Genomic DNA, 14,461 nt, shown 5'->3' with positions numbered 1-14,461 from the left:
ATGGGGCTGACAGATTGTACTCATTCTTCAGGATTTGAATGACCAGATAGCAAGTGTGAAAAATTGGCACACTTTTTTGAGGGGAAAAGGACTATGACAGCATATATAAGACAAAGCCCCTAATATAAGGCTGTCTGATCACCCAGTTCAAGATGTCTTTTCCCCCACTTGACTATGCCATCCATGTGTTGGATGATGTGAGAAATAACTAGCATAATGAATGTGATATTTTCTTTATTTTCTTTTCCTTCTCTTAAGGATGCATTTTAATTTGTTGTCTCTTTTTATTCTGATTTCAAGAGATTGCAAGGCATCTTACTTAACATATAAAGAAATATGCAGACTATTTTAAGTTAGAATTTCTTTTTCTTTCCAAGACTTCTAGTCATACAGAAGATGTTATGACATTGTTAGCTATTCTTCTCTGCATTCCTGTAAGTACAGCAATCCTACTTCTACTGATCCTGTGCAAGATGCATACTTTATCAGAAGTTAAAAGCTGTCCATATGCCTACTGCCATGCACTTGAAGTCTGGCTGAGTGGAGAACTGCATGAGAAAAAACAATATCTTAAAATATCTGTTTCACAGTCATGAACATCTGTCTCCTCTTCAAAAGTAATGTAGTGTAATCTGGATATATATTCCCACAGTGGAATTTTGGTAATTCAGATTAGAAGCAATTCTTGATGTTTTAAGGAGCCTCTTTATTACAAAAGCAATTACACAATCCACCAGCACAGTACACAGGAAGGGAGAAGTAGAAGTTTATTTAGCAAGAAGTCTCCTGGCAGATGCTTGAACAACTGGGGCAGTGAAATTGGGTTGTATCGATATATCTTCCAGTCAGCCTGTAAAAAATACTGTTTGGGTCTAAGACCTCTATACATTAGGCATCCAGCAATGCTAACATTTGATATTTGCTTTGGAAACTAGTTCATTTACCTTGCTTCCAGACCCCTTAACATCTTTCATTGTTGCTCTATTAGGATGCATCTACTCTGTACCCTTGGCTTGAAATAATTACATAACTTATTTCATAATTTGGTGCTATCTACACAGCGCCAAATTTCAAAATAAACTGCTATTCCGAAATGTCCCTTACTCCTCATGGAACTAGGTTTACAGGGATGTTGGAATAGTGAGCCCATTATTTCAAAAGATATTTTGAATTACGGGCACACTGTCAAGACATGAAATAGCTATTTTGGGATACCAGAAGTATCCCAAAATAACACTGCAATGTAGATGTACCCTTATTTCCTAAAATCCTGAACAGGGAGTTTCTAGATCAGTAAGCATTTGTGGTTTTAATCTTGTTCCCATGGTGGTCAGTCAGTCTTGAAAAATTTAGCCATTCTGTGGGCCAGATTGCTAGGCATCTGCATTTTCCTAATTTGCATATATGCATACAATAATTGCAAGGTGCAACATATCCATATACAGATCTTTGGTTGCCATGTTTGAAGTGTGTCTTTAAAAATCTACAGTAATTATCTTTCTTTTTGCTGCATGCACAACAGAAACTGAGAGGAGGCACTGTCTTGATTTGTATCCCACATGATGGGAAATGTTTCTTTAAGAACTGCTACCTTTGAGATTTTTATTTTGATAGTCTTCTTCTGGCAGTTTTCCCTAAGCAAATTAACAAGGGCTTATCCTTCTCTGAGGCTAATCACATCACCATATAATAAAAATTGTTAGTTAAAATTACAATTTCATATAAATTATTGAGTGGGATTTTCAAAAGTGCCTTAGTGGCTTAAGATCACAAGTCTCAATGACTGATGCTTTCGAAAATCCCCCCATATCCATAATTCAAAGTAAGAGCATGAAGTCTTTAACTTACATTTTTTCCTAGGGTGGTGTCATTTCAATCACTTCACTTCTGTAAAACACAAGTCTACATGCTCCATCAGGGCCATTCCTGTTTGGGGGTGCAGGGCCCGCTCAGCCACAGGCTCTGCCCCACCCGCCTGGCACAACCCACTGCTTTTCCCCCATTTTGCCTCCACTCCATCCCTTCTCCCATATTTCCCTCTCTCGAGCGACATAGTCCAGGAGGCTGGTGGAAGGCTTGGCATTGGCAGCAGGGTTTGGACCCACCCTGCACTCACCTGTGATGGTGGGAAACAGAGTGATCTGGCCCCAGGCTGCTCCACTCCCTTGACTCCTAGCCATGTCCCTTGGTAGTCCTCCAGGCCCCCCCTGGACGTCATTGGGACCACCAAAGCATGGGGCTTAAGGTGGTTGCCCTGAATCTTCCTATGGATAGGATGGCTCTGTGCTCTGTTTTCCCTGCTTGACGATTCTGTAGAATGATATTCTCAGAAGTAATGCTTAATACTTTGCACTAATATTAGACCCAGCTGCAGCCCTTAGCATTCCTAGTGATGTCCATTAACTAATTTGTTAGTAAATTTCTACGACTCCTGGACACACACACACACACACACACACACGAAGTTTGAGATAAAAACAGGTAAAGACAAGATGAATTAAGAGACTCCAAAGAAGGAGTTAACTTAGAAGTGTTTTCCTTCTTCCCTCTCTTATCATGATGAGATAAAGAAAATGTTTGGATGGACAGACCAAGGGTACAGCTAGACTGCAAGGATCTATCAGAAAAAGATATGTAAAATGCGATCCGATACTTTTGTCGGAAGAGGCTTTTCTAAAATTTGGCCCAACTAGACTGGGCCAAATTTTGGAAAAAAAACCCTCTTTTGAAAGACCCCTTCTTCCTCATGGAAGGAGGAATACAGGGGCTTCTGAAAGAGCATGTTTGCTCTTTCGCAAAAAAAGAGGAAGAGCAAATGCGTTCTCTGGACACGGTATAGTTCCCCCCCACACATAGCCCCTCAGTGGTCTAGCCATACCCTAAATTAATGTTTGTGAGGGATTTAAATGAGGATGGGAAAGAGCCTGTTTGCACTTAGTTTGGAAGGTGATTACGTGCATGGGGAACAACCAGGGGGAATGCATGAAGAGTGTAATTCCAACACATACTGTCTGACATCGAGTAGACTCCCACTAAATTCAGAAGATCAGGCTGCAAGAGAGGAGTCAGAAGAAAATGAAGGAGGGCAGCGTGGCTGTCATCACTGGTAGTGTGAAGAGGACACAGTAAAAAAATAACACAACACTGAGGCTGGAACCGAATTGGGCTAGGGAAAGAATGAGATGTTTAACTTTCTGTGATAGGCAAAGGGGAGCAAGTGGGGGGGGGGGGGTGAGAAGAGAGGAATCAGGAGCTCTGATTGACAGGAAAGAAAGATATAGCAACTGAAGGAAAAATCTCTCTACAGAAGATTCCCCTCCCCCATCTTTTCCAAACACTCCTGATTTAATTTGGTTTAAACACAGGTAAGTGTGGATTGTGCACTTCAAATGAATTCTGACTAGGTGCAGATGAGTAAACATTTTCCAAAATCAAGCAAATAAATACAATCCCATAGTGAATTCAAGAATAAAACAAACGAAGCACTCCTCATTTGACTTTTTTCCTCCTGCAGCATTAGTGTTTGTGGCAGCAGGAGTAACAATTTCAAAAACAAGAACTCTTCCTCCCCTCCCAACATGATAATTAGATGTATTTATTTCTGAATCAAGCAAAGATCCCTTAGAACAGTGGTTCCTGACCTTTGTTATATCGCGGACTGGCAAACACAGTCACAAACTTTTGGTGGATCGGTAACATTCTATTTGCATATTTGCATATCATTACAGAAATAATGAATGTGCAGATAAAATGCTACTGGTCTACCAGAAGCACTGGCTCCCAGAGTTGCCACAAACAGCTGGATTCAGCTCTGCCAGCTCCCTGCCCCTTAAAGCTTAGAGCCGCCTCCCCCACCAAACTCCCCAGTGCCAGCCTCTTGTTTCCAGAGCACTGCACCCAACCCCTTTATGCCCCCCATGCCAGTCCCCAGTCCCTAATATTAGCCCCATCCCCATAGCTCCCCAATGCCATTCCTGCTTCCATACCCCCACTACTACCCCCACCTTCACAGCCCCCCAGTATCAGCCCCCACCTCTTAGAGCCCCCCACACTTTAAGACAACCTGCAATTTAGCAACCCAATTGCCAGGCAGAGAAAGACAGGAAGGAAATTACTTGGAGTGACTCACTCGGGGAGCTGAGCAGAAAGTGGCAGATCCCAGTGCATGGGGGCAATTGCATAGGGATTAACAGCTCAGTGTTTGTCCTGCTGCATGCTCTGGAGGCAGAGCTGGGTGGGAGAATCGCACCATAGAGACTCTGGGCCTGAGTTGGACCCAGTGGCTCCTTGGGCTCCCTTGCTGGGCAGGACACAGGCAGAGCATCTGGGGACAAGCCTGTCACCCCTTCATGGTGCAGCCTCGTGGTGCGGGATCCTTGCTCAGTACATGCAGGGCTGGCGATGCGGCTCCAGCCTCCTCCTCGTCTCTGGAGGTTCGTCCTGTAGCAGCTTCCCCTGCACATGGACCTTGGGCTGCTTGTATGCTGCGCTCTGACCCACCCACCGAGGTGATCCCATCACCTCACTTTCCTGTAGCTCCAGCTTTTGCCTTGGCCAGGGTACCAGAGCAGCTACTGCCAGACATGCATCCCACCGGAACAGCCACCACCCACCGTGCAGCTCGCAGCTCACGCCCTGGGGAAAGGCTGAAGCAAGGGCCAGGGTACCCACCATGTGGCCCCGCCCCAGAGCGGCTGAGCAGCTGGGCAGGCACACACCTTACAGAGAACACTGCTGTGCTCCCCAGTGGCACCTGGCTGGGGGTGTGGCCTGGCAATATTCCACGGACTGGCGAGTGGGCCACAGACCGGTGGTTGGGAACAGCTGCCTTATAACATCAGAATATAGGAACAGTCATATTGGGTCAGGCCAAAGGTCCATCTAGCCTAGTATCCTGTCTTCTGACAGAGGCAATGCCAGGTGCCCCAGAGGAAATAAACAGATCAGGCAATCATCAAGTGATCCCTCTCCTGACATCCATTTCCCAGCTTCTGGTAAACAGAAGGGAGGGACACTGTCCCCGCCCACCTTGACTAATAGCCATTGATTGGCCTATTCTTCATGAATTCATCTTTTATCCCTTGACCCAGAAATATTAGCAAAGTAGAAATTGAGGTTAATAAATATCACAACTTAATGTTGCTTAGTATTTTTTAAATGTGACTCAATTGCATTTCCATTTAAGAAGTGCTGTGCAGGCAAGCATCCCTCCTTGAACTCTGATTTAGGCAGGCTACAGGTTGGATTTCCCTGGTCTGGCACCCTCGGAATCTGACCGGTCCTAGATGAGGGATTTTGTCATACCAGTGGAGATCATTTCAGGCCCTCTGTCACTGGTTCCTTCAGCCCTGGCCCAGCCACTGGCTGGAGCCTGCTGCTGGCTCCGCTGTCCTGCTGGCCGCACTGGGCTTCCCAGCCTTGCCGGGCAGCCCAGCTGTGGTGTACCAGTCCCAGCCCCAATGGCAGCTTGCTGCCAGCAGACCATTGCCCTGCCAGCTCACAAGGCTCCTAGCCACCAACCCTCCACTCTCTAGTCCTGGAATATCCGTGGTCTGGTTGCCAGACCAGAGAGTCCTGGTTTAGAGAAATTCAACCTGTATTCAACCTCTATAGCCTTTCAGAGATAATTTAAACAGGGCTTGGGGATGCTTGGTTGGTGGATGAAAAAACTCAAGGTGTGACATGAGGCAGTACTGGTGATACAGCTAATTGGAGTCTTCCCTTGAAGTCACGGTTGAACAAAGGGCCTCATCCATGGTGCAAGGAGGAATTGAGCTACTGGTGGTTCTGCTGTGGATGAGTCAGAACATACTGCACTTTTTGCCTGAGTTGGTATTAACTCTAGCTTAGTGTATGTAAACATGACCCTTCCAGACCTGATTCAAGGGCCACTCGAGTTCTTGTCTCCTGTGTGCAATTGGGCAGGAAGAATTTCACCTAAATGAATCAAAGTATCATAGCCAACAAGCCTGAGGGACCAGGTAACTCTCACACAGAATATACGATGAAAACAACTGCAATCACAAAGACAGGATGGATTCAAACTGTCAAAACCTTGTAAAAAAGATAGCTGATTTTGACAATTACAAATTTTGGGAGCCTACCATGAGGCCCCTTGTGTCTGGCAGGAAACAATGTTGAGGAACAGTCCTCCATTTGAAGTCAATATTGAAAGAAGGCTCTCGGGTACATCTAAACTACATCCCTCTTTTGGAAGAGGGATGTAATTTAGACATATCGAAATTGCAAATGAAACTGGGATTTGAATTTCCCACACTTCATTGCATAATCGCATCATGGTGGTTTTTTGAAAATGCTATTTCGAAAGTGAAACTGCGGTCTAGATGCAGTTTTTCAAAAAGAAAAGCCTTTTTTGAAAGATCCTGTACTCCTCGGCTGTGTCTAGACTGCATCCCTTTTCTGTAAAAGGGATGCAAATTAGACACATCACAATTGCAAATGAAGTGGGGATTTAAATCCCCCCTGCTTCATTTGCATAAACATGGCTGCCGCTTTTTTCCGGCTCGGAGCTTTGCCGGAAAAAAGTGCCAGTCTAGACGCAGATTTTTCGGAAAATAAAGCCTTTTCCGAAAGATCCCTTATTCCTCTTAAAATTCAAATCCTGGCTGCATTTTCAATTTTGACGTGTCTAATTTACATCCCTCTTTCAAAAGAGGGTTGTAGTGTATCACTGGAAAAATCAGGCCTATTGTGTTTAAGTTGCCAAAAATGGATATGCTCAGAATCAGTGAGCTTTCAAATTCTTGAAAATTTGGGCTTCCCTTTATCAGACAACCAACATCATGGAAAGACACTCAGTAAAATGTTTAGTTTTCAACACCTGTGAACACTCAAGTGCTAGAGGTGCATTAGATGCACAAATCAATTCAGAATGAAATTAAGGCATGGATTGAAATTTCAGTGGTAGTTTTAGAGAAGAGAGATCTCATTTTGGTCTGGATTTTTAAGATGTTAGTAAGACACCTAAATTATATGACTAATGGGAGCAGCCAAAGGGGGGAAAAAAGAAGCTCAGAATAGAATTTATAATGACTAAAAGGTCACTATTTGAAGGATAAAAGGAATTGCCACTGAAAGAAATCACCACACATGACACTGGAGACCTCTGCATTGAAAAAATCAATTAACAGCAACTTGGTTTTATGTTTTATCTGTGTTAAGTTTAAGAACATTTGAAGGCAACTGTGATTGAATATCTCACAGATAATTTTGAAAAAAAAAAAAGCTTTCATAATCTGCAGGGACTGAAAGTTATATCGGATACTTTCTGAATACATATGACACTAAAGTACATAACGTTATCCAGTGAAAATATATCTGCAAACCAAAATAAGCTCCTTGTGGAAGAATAGGGACCAGGTTGGGGTAACAATTCTCCAGAGCTAAAAATTAAATATATCAAATCAAATAAGATCTGAACTTGTGCAATGCAACATCAAAGTGGTCAGGAATTCTAATCAAAACAAAACAAAAGGTCTTAATCAAAGAAAAAATATAGAAAGTCCTACCACAAAAGCATAAGGATATGCTCCTTGTTAGCAAATATAGGTTTTCCTGTTTGGGGCTTTATGAAAATATAGACAGTCTTATCCAAATAATCAAATATGGTGATTTTCAAAACACTGAACTACAGGCAATTTCTAAATAAAAGGAAGGCTACAGATATCAAGGTTTATTAAAGGTAAAACCCATTTAGGAGCCCTAAATAGTAAATCAGATTAGACTAAGGGTAAAATTTTCAAAAAGTGATTTAGGAGCCTAAGAGCTAATGTCTTGTTTAATCTTAAATTTGCTGTTTTACTCAGCTGACATAGTTAAAGTGGCCACAAACAAAGAACCAAACAAGCCAACCCTATTGAGGGTGTAGATGTATTGCTATGAAGTGCTTCTGTTAGTATAGTGATAGAAATGTAGCCGTGTTAGTCTGGGGTAGCTGAAGCAAAATGCAGGACAATGTAGCACTTTAAAGACTAACAAGATGGTTTATTAGATGATGAGCTTTCGTGGGCCAGACCCACTTCCTCAGATCCCCAGTTTCACAAAGTGAAGTAAGCTGTACCATTATAAGATGTCTTTCACTAGTATAAATTCATCCACACTAGGCTTTGAGGGGATGTCTACATTGCAAATAAAAATTCATAGCTGGCCTGTGCAAACTGACAAGGGATCCTGGGATGTAGACTTTGCAGGGTAGACTTCCAGGCTTGGGCTAATTGACACTGCATTGTCTTAATTACATCAATCATGACTCTATGCTGCTTGGGGAGGTGGTGGTACTAGATAAGTGTCAAGAGGCACTTACCTCACTGGAAGTGAAATTTAAATTAAGACAATTGCACAGCTGGGTTGATGCAAGGCAAACATTCACCCTGTAGGATAGATCAGGCTTGAGTCTTCTACATCCCAGATGAGTACTCTTACCCCTGAGCCAAAGGGAAATATACATTACCCTTTTTCTTGAGAAAGAACTGAGTTGGCTTAGGCACCAAACTCCAGGAAAGGGTGAAGAGCTGTGAGTTGCAGGTGGAGATCGGTAATTCTCTCTGGTCAGGGTTGTGAGTGCCTTATGTTACTTTTGAAAATAGGACTTGGGCTCCTAAATCCCTTAGGCACCTCTGATTTTTTTTTGGGGGGGTGTACCCTAAATTAAAGTGGACCCTGGTTCTGACAGCTACATTCTATCAGAGGATGTAAATTGGCGGGGATACTTCATATAAAGCTGGCATGTCAGTTAGATTCCTAACAATACAGGTACTCCCTGAGTTACAAACATCCAATTTACAAACACCCGCACATAGAGACAAAGGTAGCGGCAAGCTGCACAAGGGCTGGCCAGAGGACTCTGGAGAAGCAGGGGGGTGGTGCACAGCCGGTATCAGGAGAAAAATGGCACTTTGAAGGAGAAACCATCACTTCTTTCCAGCAGCTGGCTGCACAGCCACCACTGCTCCTCTGGAGTGCTCCTGTCCACACTTGCTCTACTTGCCACTTCCTGGTGAGCGGGGATTGGGTGCAAGGAAGGATTGTTGAGGGCTGTTGGAGTCAATGCTGAGTCTGCAGAGGAGAGGGAGGCAAAGCGGCCAGGGGCTGGGGCTGGCTGCAGGAACTGACTCAGAACCCAGGAAAGGGTAGCCGGGGATGCCCAGGAATCCCCTTCAAAATCTCCACCTATTTCCTCATCCTCTCTTAATTAAACCCACCTTTTCTAAAGCCCCAGCCCTCAAGAATAAAAAAAGAACTATTCCTACTCTTTTTCATTGCAAAATATACAATATTTCAGCTACATTACGGGTTAAATAGACTTTTATGGGCCAGTCTATGAACCTAACCAACATTCGTAACAGTGCTTCTATGGGAAAATATGTTCTGAGTTCCAAACAACCGATTTACAAATGAACTTTTGGAACATAACCTGTTTGTTAATTGTAGACTTCCTGTAGTTACAGTAGAACAATAGTTGCAGAATAGTAGAAATGTAATTAATGTAACTAGCAAAAGTGGAATTATTATAGTCTGCCAGCAAGAGGAAGATGAGTAACTAAGAGGAAAATAATCCCCAAGTAAATCATTAGATAAATGGATTAATCAGTCATAACATTGGCTTGTGTGGTAAAGAAGCAAACTAAACCCCATAAATTGAATAGCCAGTGCAATAAAGGATATAATATTGTTACTTTGTCTATTTACCCTGTTCCTTCAAGGACTAACATTTTTGTAGCGTCCTGTCAGAAGAATTGGTCTTTTAGTAATACAAATGACACCATCTTTATGTAATCTGGGAATTCACCTCAAGTAAACAAAAGATTAACACTATCAGTGATAATTGAGCCCCAGGTATGAAGGAAGCATACCAAAACCCATTATTGCCACAAACCAAACAACATGTAATGGGACATAACTTTATTAGCTATCAGTATGGAAAATTAAATAAAAATGAATGAGTGGAGAGGAAGAGAAAGAACAATAAAAGTACTAGGAGGAACAACACTGGAAGGCAAGTTTGCCCTGATGTTGGTAACTCTCTCCACAAAATAAGAAATGAACTATGCAATTCTGTAGAAATTTGTGTGCAGAACAAAAACTGTGCTGCTATTCGCAGGAAGAGACAGCTTCATATAACTGAAAGATACAAGTGGTCATCCTGATGAGTATGCTGGGAAAGGATTAGAATGGCACTTTTTTCAAGACATATGATTCTTCTTTCCCTGATGACAACGATGTAGGCAAAATAGCACCCCATCACCTTGGCCTCTGATGCTAGGACTAAAAGCAATGGGCTTAAACTGCAGCAAGGGAGGTTTCAGTTGGACATTAGGAAAAACTTCCTAATTGTCAGGGTGGTTAAACACTGGAATAAATTGCCTAGGGAGGTTGTGAAATCTCCATCTCTGGAGATATTTAAAAGCAGGTAGATAGACATCTATCGGGGTAGTCTATAAGGTACTGGGTCCTTCCATGACAGCAGACGACTGGACTCAATGATCTCTCGAGGTCTCTTCCAGTTCTAGTGTTCTATGATTCTATGAAATAACTCCCTAGTGTAGACCAGGGCTTAGGGATACATGAGAGTTAAATAACAGCACAGAACACTGAGAGCCAGGACTGGTGGCTGCAAACAAACTTTAAGCAATACTGGAAAACTTGGTTACACCCAAGATAAGAAGGCATCTGGCTATCTAAAATCATGCTGGACCACAGATGTTGTCGGACCACAGAATGCCAGTCTAGAGAAGAGCTGTAAAAATAATCAAGGGAGGTGAAAAAACATGAATGTTTCAGCAAATGTATGAATGACAGAGCAAAGGTGTGTGTTGGAATCTAGTTGATGCTCAGATCTTTTTTAAAAAAAAGCCAGACCACTTATTTAGGTGCCTTACATGGATTTGGGCACCTAATCTTAGACTCGTAATTTTAGCCCTGCCCCATACATAAATCATCGTAGTGAAGTAGAATGGAGAGATAATATTTACTGTGGCTGTCTGTGGACTGTAAAAATCCCAGTGCACAGGGCTCCCCAAAGGTCTTATTAATACTTAAGCCACGTGTTCAGGCCAAAATGCTCATTGTCTTCAATGGGACCAGGACTTGGTACCTACTGAATAAGTGGTAATTAAGGCCTTGTGAAGCCCCTCTGTTCTGGGGTGGATTTCACCTTACATGTGTACAGTGAGGCACTACATCTGAGTAAATGGATGTTTGCACAGTAGCAACCAGCTACAGACCTGGATCTCTTTAGGCAAATATAGCTATTATAGCTTTAAAATTAGGCACAGGTGCAAAAACAAATTCTATAATTATAAACAGCTTTCAGAGTTGGAATTGCAGAGAAAATGTAATGAACAGTATTGCTGATTTAACATATATAAGGACTGAGCAATTAAAACAAAAAAGTGTAAATACACACACACAAAATAACAACCAAACCTGTAGCCACACACTAGATACTATGAACTGAATGAAAAATGTTCCAAGGTCTGTATTAGCTTTTGCTTCTCTGAGCCAGTTAAAATAGTGTAGAATCTGGGTGCTTTTATAAGATATTTAGTAACCCATAATTATTCCCAGTACCTTCAACTCACCTAGTAATATTGTTAACCTATCCAACCACACTCTTAACCTGGCGGAGGAATCTGTCCTGTCTCGAGGACTCTACTTCTGTCCCGCCCCAGCCTACTGATTGTCATAATGAGAATCTTGACTTCTACATCGATTGCTTCCACAAATGTGCACAGGCTGACATTGTCAGCAAACAACATGTAACATATAACCTCAATCATGCAGAACGCAATGCTATTCACAGCCTCAAAAACAATTCTAGCATCATAATCAAAGAGGCTGACAAAGGGGGCGCGGTACTCATCATGAACAGAACAGATTCTGAACAGGAGGCAACCAGACAACTCACCAACAGCAGATTCTACAGGCTTCTCTCCTCTGATCCCACTAAAGAATACCAAACCCCCTCCCCAAAACTCTAAAACAACTGCTCATGAAGGTCCCTGATACTACTCAGGACCATATCTACATGAACACTCCCCCAAATCCCCAACCAGAAGTTTTCTATCTGCTACCCAAGATAAACAAATCTAGAAATCCCAGATGACCCATCATCTCAAGCATTGGCACACTTGCAACAGGATTATCTGGCTATATTGATTCTCTCCTCAGCACTCCTTGCTATCTTTGAGACACCACCAACTTCCTGAGGAAACTACAGAACATCAGCAATCTTCCTGAAAACATTATCCTGGCCACAATGGACGTAGAAGCTCTTTACACCAACATTCCACATGAAGATGGATTACAGGCTGTCAGGAACATTATGCCTGATGACACCACTGCACACCTGGTTACAGAGCCCTGCGACTTGGTCCTCACCCACAGCTATTTCCGATTTGGAGACAATTTGTATCTTCAAGTCAGTGGCACAGCCATGGGCAACCACATGGCCCCTTAATATGCCAATATCTTTATGGCTAACCTTGAACAATGTTTCCTCAGCTCTCGCCCCCTAGAAACCTTACTCAATTTACACTAAATTGACGACCTCTTCATCATATGGACGCACGAGAAAGAGACCCTTGAAGAATTTCACAGGGATTTCAACAACTCCCACCTCACCATCAACCTCAACCTGGACCAGTCCACAAGAGAGTTTCACTTCCTTGACACTACAGTATAATTACATGATGGACACATTTCCACCACCCTATACCAGAAACCTATCAACTGTTACACTTACTGACATACCTCAAGCTTCCATCCCAGACACGTCTCAATTTATTGTTTAAGCCAATCCCTAAAATACAGCCAGATTTGCTCCAATCCCACAGACAGAGACAAATACCTATAGGATCTATACAGAGCATTCTTAAATGGAAATACTCACCCGGAGAAGTGAGATAACAGATCGACAGAGCCAGAAGAGTACCCAGACATGGTATTCTCTTTTTCAAGACAGGCTAAGAAAAGAAAATAACAGAACACCACTTGTCATCACCTACTGACCACAACTTAAACCCCTACAATGCATTATCAACAATCTACAACTCATCCTGGAAAATGACCCCTTACTCTCACAGGCCTTGGGGGAAAGGCCAATCCTCGCCTACAGACAATCCCCAAACCTCAAACAAATTATTTCCAGTAATCATGCAGCACGCCTCCATCATAATCATCCAGGAACCCACCCCTGCAACCAATCCCAATGCCAACTCTGTCCACACATCTATACAATTGATATCATCACAGGACCTAACCACATCAGCCTCTGCATCAGAGGTTCATGTAACTGCATATCCTCAAATGTCAGCAATACCCCTCTGTCTGTATATTGGCCAAACTAGACTGTCTCTACAGGAAATGGCCACAAATCAGATATCCAAAAAGGTAACACATAGAAACCTGTTGAGGAACATTTTAACTCGCCCGAGCATTTATTAATGGATTTCAAAGTCACTGTACTGTTTCAGACCAATTCCATAATCCAAATACACAGGGAAGCCTTAGAACTTATCTTCATGTATAGGTTTGATTCCTATCACAAAGGTATGAATAAAGACATTGGCTGGATGACCCTCTACATTCCACATCCTAATGACATTTAAAAAAAATGGGTATGTAAGAATAATTTGCAGCTTCTCTATTAGCTTCATGTAGCATGGAGACTCTAACTGACTATTTCTTTCCCTTTTTTCCCTTTCTCTCTCTCCCCATTCCCTATTTATTTCGAAACTGGACTTTTAATAACTCCATTCATCTGAAGAAGTGGGTTGTGCCCACAAAAGCTCATGATACCATCTACATGTTTGTTAATCTTTAAGGTGCTGCAAGACTATTTGTTGTTTTTTAAGTTTTTCCATAATAATCTGTTCAAGAATAACTACATCATCTCTTTACATATCTATCCAGTTTCTTCTCTTCCATACTTTCTTCTGAGTCTCTATTCCCATCTATCTTTCTCCTTTTCTCCATCTATGATTCTTACTTCAGGTATTAAATGTACTAATCTACCAAATTATAGTAATGAACCCTGAGGCCGTAGCACATTACAAAATCATCTTGCCTGTTGTATTAAAGTCAATTACCTTTTGCTTCCATACATTCAGCTATTTATCCTCCCTGGATGATAGTGATGAGTTTATGCTTGTTTTCAGTTGACTTTTGTTACTGAACCTGTACTCAGTTAGGTCCCTGTCATGCAATAGAATCCATTATTGTGAACTATTTCACCCCTGTGATGTTCTAATGGGACTTTGCAAGTTTCACTGCAAGATCGCTAGGGCCTTATTTCTTATGATATTTTAAAGACTACACAATATAAGCAGAGGCTATTATTATGTCATCAATATTGTGCCAAATTCTGCATCATTTACATAGGAGTAAGCCTACAGTAACTCAAAAGACAAAGATTGATGGCATGAATGGAATTACTCTGAAT

The sequence above is a fragment of the Pelodiscus sinensis genome, chromosome 2 (assembly GCF_049634645.1).
Source record: "Pelodiscus sinensis isolate JC-2024 chromosome 2, ASM4963464v1, whole genome shotgun sequence".
Lineage (NCBI taxonomy): Eukaryota > Metazoa > Chordata > Testudines > Trionychidae > Pelodiscus > Pelodiscus sinensis.
Note: the sequence above shows the minus strand (reverse complement) of the source record.